The following is a 7,545-nucleotide window of genomic DNA, read 5'->3' on the forward strand; positions in this document are numbered from 1 at the left end:
TCATAAATAGTTTTATATACGAGTATATGTAAATTTCTTAAACAGAAAAAGGGTAGATAATTGTGGGCAATAATTTCATAACTGTTTTTAACTTGATAATTACATTTCTTTGTGGCCCGGCGCGGTTCCAAGTGGAACGACACGATATGAGACACCGAATTTTTAATGATATTACCCAATTGTATTGCATAGCCAGAATAATATTCTTTCATTCTATAATAATGGATGTAATGTCTTGTTGAGCTAACTTACATTTACATTCGAGGAGAAAGAATGGAAACTACTCGAAAGTAAAATTCGAATACTTACAAAACGCATATTAATGCGTTTTTAACTATCATTAATTAGCATGGTAACTCATTACCATGGTAATTCCGTTTTGATAAATCGGATGAATAGTTTCGACTTTTCCTGGTCACGCGTGATCTCTCGCCGGAGACAATCTCCATCCGCGTCAACTGTTGTTGCGGTAAATGTAACTCTATTTTTACATTTAAAATTTTTTACATTCGAGAAACGAACAGGACAGGAAAAAACTGTTCATGAAAAAGAAGAAGACGAGAAGGTCCGTTTTCGTGACGGAACATTTACTTTAGGGTTTATTGGATCATCCCTTGTGGCTAAGAAGCGGTAGAAGCTTTCACCACCTGCGACAGATTCGATATGCAGATAATGTGCTCACACATACACACACACACACACACACAGCTATTTGCTAGGCGGTAATTTAATAAACTTGAACTACTACGAAGTTCCCACCGGTATCGCATGCGTACAAGATTGTGTTGATTGTTAAAACAACATGAGGCCTACAGATGCGAGAGAAAGGGTAATAAATAAATTGACGATTTGATGATTCTCTGCGATATTCATACAATCTGTTTGATGATTCTTTTCAACTCGTTGCAATACAAAATTTCTTTCTAAAAAAGAGAAATGTATGTATTAATGTTAATATGTATGGCCTAATTCTTTATTATTTTTGTAATTTCAATAAAACAGTTGTTAAATGGATAATATCATGTCTTTAAAGTAAAAAATTGATTGATTTCAAGATTTTTCTTAAAAGAATTAGAAATTAGTCAAGAAATATAACGAGTTAAAAGAAACAATGCATTTATTTATTCTTTTTTCGTATTGCATATATATATTTGCCAATTATTTATAAAAAATTATAAAGATATGCGAATAGCGTAGATTGGTTTATATTCTTGTTTTTCCATTGTTTCATATTCTGATTAACAGGGAAATATCTGCGCAAATTGCTGACGCAATATTATAAATTCTGTGAAAGATAGTCGTATTAACTTTGATTTACAATTAATTACTATTAAATATTTATTCATGTATATGATCTATCCTTTTTATGGCAATGTAATTTTTATAAGTAGGGAAAACTGGGGTTCATTGATACAAGAGGCAAGATAACATTGCGTTTTGTATTCATAGCAAAAGAAACAATGGAAAAGTTACCAAAAAATATATTTTATAACAGGTATTTTTGTTTCAGTTTTATTTAAATTAAACAAATATTACAATAAAAAAGTAAAAGTCTGATTCAAGAAGAACAAGTACATTTTCGGGTGCTTTAAAATTTCGTATTAATAATCTTCAGCTTGAGAGAATAAATCTAGATGACGTATTACACAGGCCTGCAAAATTGGAGGTATTGAAAGTTGATTGGGATTTAACTATGTTTTCTTACGTAATTTTTCGCGCTGAATCCGAATCCGGCTGCAGATTTGCTCTATCACGTCAAGATTTCGAGAAATCTTAACCCAAAGTTGCCAAAAAAACCATTTTCAGCCATATTTGAAATTCAATTAAAAGAAATTGGAAAGAATAAGGGCAATAGGAGTCAGGCGCAGAAGACGTCGCGCAAATAATATACTCATAAAGTGTAAAACTTCTTTATTCCACTAAACGCGTTTACATGTTTCGGCTCACTTTTGAGCCCTCTTCAGAGACAACACAAACCAACATATACAAACTGAATAACAGTTATTCTATCATGGTGAGCTCTCCTAAAAATAAAAAAAGAAGAAAGGAACTCTTGAAAATATTAGAAGATTAAGAATATTAGAGATTAAGAATATTAAAGAATATTAGAAGATTAAGAATATTAGAGATGAATTTATAAGAGTTCCTTTCTTCTTTTTTCATTTTTCTCTTTGTTTCATTGTTATTTAGGTTTACTTCTGACATTTAGATTCTCGATGTAGAAGAGCTCACCATGATAGGATAACTTTTATTCATAGTTTGTATATGTTGGTTTGTGTTGTCTCTGAAGAGAGCTCAAAAGTGAGCCGAAATACGTAAGCGCGTTTAGTGGAATAAAGAAGTTTTATGCTTTATGAGTGTGTTATTTGAGCGACGTCTTCTGCGCCTGATTCCTACTGCCCTTATTCTTTCCAATTTCTTTTAATTGAATTTCAAATATGGCTGAAAATGGCTTTTTTTGGCAGTTTTGAGTTAAGATTTCTCGAAATCTTGACGTGATAGAGCAATTCTGCAGCCGAATTCGGATTCAGCGCGAAAAATTACGTAAGAAAACCTTAAATCTCAATCAACTTTCAACACCTCCAATTTTGCAGGCCTGTTATCTCGGTGAAAAAAAAAACGTACGGCGTTAAAAAATATATATTTTGAAGATATAAGTTGGCACTTTAAGATGGCGTAAACGAAAGTAGAAAAAAAAATTTACTTCGCTAGCAAAAAAATCAAATATGTCAAAAAACGTCAATTTTTACACCTTTAACCTCAATTTTCTCAAAAACCTGACGTGATAGAGCAATTCTGCAGCTGGATTCAGCGCGAAAAAATTATGTAAGAGAACATAGTTAAATCCCAATCAACAAAACCATGCAGGCCTGTGTTATTAGTCAACAGAAATGTTTCTATTACGACCCAGATAGCAAAATACCTCCACGGTATTAGTATGGTGAGCATACGGCGTACTATGCGTGCCGATACCGTACCTGTCAGGCATGGTGGAAATATATAATGTGAAACAATACGCATAATGGCGGTAGCAATACTAGAAATAGCCAATCAAATATATCCGAATATGCACTTTCCTACCTATAATAGCGCAGGTTATACTGGAATAGCCAATTAAATATGTCCGAATATACACTTTCCTACTGCGCATCAATCAGATTGCTTCACCTTATATATTTCCACCATGCCTGTCAGGTACGTGCGTACCTAAAGGGTACAGTACCGGTACACCGTACTTTTGGTACGCCGTACCGATAATGTACGCCTTAGGTACGTATATTACTAAAATTAATTAATTTTATAGTTTTATTGCTAAAATGAGTATTATTATTGATTAATATCTTATTCCAGAGTACACATCATAAAATTATGATGAAAAAAAAAAGATGTTCTCTGAATTCGGGAACTAATTTCATAGTATTTACTTCGAAGCGGTCACACATCCGATAGCATACCGCCATTTATTATGCTTGACTTCTGAAATCGTCTGGAAACCGCTGCACTTCGATGATCCACGAACACCTGCATAATCATGGATGTATAGCTATGATATATCTGTTCAATATATAGTCCTGATAGAAATTTATGCAGTTCAACTGAACATCCAGTCAGTTACTGTCTAATATTTAATTTTAATGTTATCACGATTATTTTCAGGTTAGGCAATCATACGCTGTACTTTCGCAGTACCAGTTATCATGTATATCGTCTTCGACTAGAGGTCTCCACAGTCTCTTCTGTCGATAATGGTACGCCGTATTGATACGGTACGAGTTATGTACCATGATATACATAAACAGTATGCAGTACCAGGGATGGGAAAGTTACTTTGTAAAAGTAATTAATTACAGTTACAGTTTTTCTCTTTCAAAAAGTAATTAATTACCGTTACAAGTTATTGACTCTGAAAAGTAATTCGTTACAGTTACAGTTACTGAAAAAGTAACTTTAAGTTACTTTTAAGTTACTTTTTTCATCGGAATTTTTACTAATAGTATCGATACCATTAGGGCTGTATTAGAAACGTTATCCAACTGCCTTTATGTATAGTTTTACCCTTGTTTTTCACCTAATATTAAACAAGGATGATACACGGGGTCATCAGTGTAATGCAGCATTGGACAATTAAAAAAAAAGACTGGCTTACATTTACATGTTATACAATTTTATTCAAAAAGATAAAAAAAATTGTATGGCAAAGACGTTTTTCGTTAAAGTAATATAAACACATATGAATATGAATATGAATATGAAATAGCACACATATACAATATTTTTTGTAAAAAAAATTCTTTTTTTATTTGGCTAAAAGTTGCAAATAAATTCCAGCACTAATCCAAAATAGTTTACAATCATTCACTGAGCGCTCTTGCATTTGATTGGCGGATTCCATTAGATCCCAAAATATAGACCAAACGGGTGCAAGAGTTCATTGAACGCTTTAATTAAATTTCTTTTTTCTGATTAATCAAATATTTCGAAGTATTTGTAGCGCCAAGTGGACACTACCACACACTAAATTGACAAATACGTTTCAAATATATAAAATAACTATGAAAGTAACTATTAAATTAGTTACTAGTTACTTAAAAGATGTAACTAAGTTAAGTTATAATTACAGATAGAAAGAAAGTAACGAAGTTAAGTTACAGTTACTGAAAAAAAGTAATTCTAACTGTAACTTCGTTACAAGTAACGAGTTACTTCCCATCCCTATGCAGTACAAGTACAGTCTTAATACGTTCCCAGATAGACAAGCGTGCGATACCCGCACAAGATACCGCTACCGTACTGTTACTGTACTGCCACGAGGTGGCGGTGTACGGCGTAACTGTACGGTAGCAGTACAAAAAGTGTACGTGATATTATAGTACAGTGTATCAACCCTGTACCTGTACTGCGTACTATTTAGGTACGTCATGGTACATAACCCGTACCGTATCAATACGGTGTACCATTATCGACAGGAGAGAAACTGCGGAGACCTCTACCCAGATAGCAAAATACCTCCACGGTATTAGTACGGTGAGCGTACGGCGTAATATGCGTGCCGATACCGTACCTGTCAGATACGTGCGTACCTAAAGGGTACAGTACCGGTACACCGTACTTTTAGTACGCCGTACCGATCATGTACGCCTTAGGTATGCATGTTATTAAAATTAATTAATTTTATAGTTTTGTTGCTAAAATGAGTATTATTATTGATTAATTACTATATTCTAGAGTACACATCATAAAATTATGATGAAAAAAAAAAACGATTTTCGAGTCGGCTCCGCCTCCCGCTATTCCCCTCACCGCACCGCCCCGCGCGCAATCCAAATGCCGCTCAACGCTTAGGAATGTACTAAGACGCTCGTAGACGTAAGGAACATTCATTCGGGGCGCTCGACACGTTGTAATCTTTATTCTATCTTTTTTTTCGCTTATTACATACGAAACTAATAGCGAATTCGATTGAACGTACTAGTGCATATTAGTGTACATTAAAGCCGTTATATACGCAGATTTAAAACGGAATTAAACCATGAAATCTACAATAGATATTATTGTGCCGTTATGTAAAATCTATATTTTATAATTTGAAATATTTGCATTTTACTTTTACACGGATTAAATCTGCATATAACGGCTTTAATGTACACTAATGTGCACTAGTACGTTCAACTGAATTCGCTATTAGTTTCGTATGTAATGAGCGAAAAAAAAGATAGAATAAAGATTACAGCGTGTCGAGCGCCCCGAACGAATGTCCCTTATGTCTACGAGCGCCTTAGTACATTCCTAAGCGTCGAGCGGCATTTGGATTGCGCGCGGGGCGGTGCGGTGAGGGGAATAGCGGGAGGCGGAGCCGACTCGAAAATCGGCCGAAATGTGCATTTCGTGCCGAGCCCTGTTCTAGAGTACACATCATAAAATTATGATGAAAAAAAAAAAGATTTTCCCTGAATTTGGGAACAAATTTCATAGCATTTTGAAGCGGTCACCCATCCGATTGCATACCGCCACTTACTATGCTTGACTTCTCAAATCGTCTGGAAACCGCTGCACTTCGATGATCCACGAACACCTGTATAATCGTGGATGTATAGCTATAATATATCTGTTCAATATATGGTCCTGATAGAAATTTATGCACTTCAACTGAACATCCAGTCAGTTACTGTCTAATATTTCATTTTAATGTTATAACGACTATTTTCAGGTTAGGCAATCATACGCTGTACTTTCGCAGTACTAGTTATCATGTATATCGTCTTCTTCGACTTCGAGAGGTTTCCGCAGTTTCTCTCCTGTCGATAATGGTACACCGTATTGATACGGTACGGGTTATGTACCATGACGTACCTAAATAGTACGCAGTACAGGTACAGTGTTGATACCATAGACATATAAGATAGACCCAGCATCCGTATACTTTTCTATAGTATATACTGGGTTTGGCAGAACGGTGCGAGAGGCAAAATATCGGGGCAACCTGTCCTTCTCTGCGCGCGCATCTTGACAATCTTAACAAAATCAAAATGGCTGTCTACGTTAGAATTGTCTGTATTCTTTGCACCCATTATTAATAACTGTTAGTATTGTTTCTTTTGTAAAAAAAATTGAATATGGAGACGTACAACGCATGTGGGTATCAAAAGAAATTTGAAACAGGAAAAAATATTCTTTCAGACGTAAATAAAACATTTTAACCTCTACTTATGTATATGCATACAATACGTACAACATATGCTTCATTTAAGCGTAACAGAATATTTTTTCCTTGCCCATCAGAATACTGAGTGACGCAAAGTAACACAATGGGCAAAGAATCCAGACGATCCTAATGTAGTCAGCCATTTTGATTTTGTCAAGAATGTCAAGATGCACGCGCAGGGAAGGACAGGTTGCCCCGATATCTTGCCTCCCGCACCCATGGTGGAAATATACAAGGTGAACCATTGCGCATAATGGCGGAAGAATGTCAAGATGCACGCGCAGGGAAGGACAGGTTGCTCCGATATCTTGCCTCCCGCACCCATGGTGGAAATATACAAGGTGAACCATTGCGCATAATGGCGGCATTGAGGGCGTGGCTTAAAATTTCGACCAATCAGTTGTTACCCAAGCGGAGATGCGCGTATTTTAAGTGTACAAATTATTAATTGGAAATTAAAACACGATATGTATGGAAAATTAAATATATTAAATATAAAATATGAAATGAATACAAAATATAAATATAAAATATTAATAAGAATAACATGCATAAAGTACATATCATAACAAAATAATACTTAAGTCATGTAATTATGTTACATATATGCTTCATTTTTTTGTTTTTTTCTGCTATTATTGTTTATTATTTCTTGATTTAGTTTTCTAATTCTAAAATATGACACTTCTAAAATATGACACGTACCATAACACTGCATACAACGTACGAGCACACAGCTGACGCAGCAACACTCAGTGTCGGCCATACTGAATTTTGCATCTTGGGTAAAAGCTGATTGGTTCATTGCTCCCCACTACTTTTGAACGACTGCGCATCCACCG

The sequence above is a fragment of the Trachymyrmex cornetzi genome, unplaced genomic scaffold, assembly GCF_001594075.2.
Source record: "Trachymyrmex cornetzi isolate Tcor2-1 unplaced genomic scaffold, Tcor1.1 scaffold494, whole genome shotgun sequence".
Taxonomy (NCBI): Eukaryota; Metazoa; Arthropoda; class Insecta; order Hymenoptera; family Formicidae; genus Trachymyrmex; species Trachymyrmex cornetzi.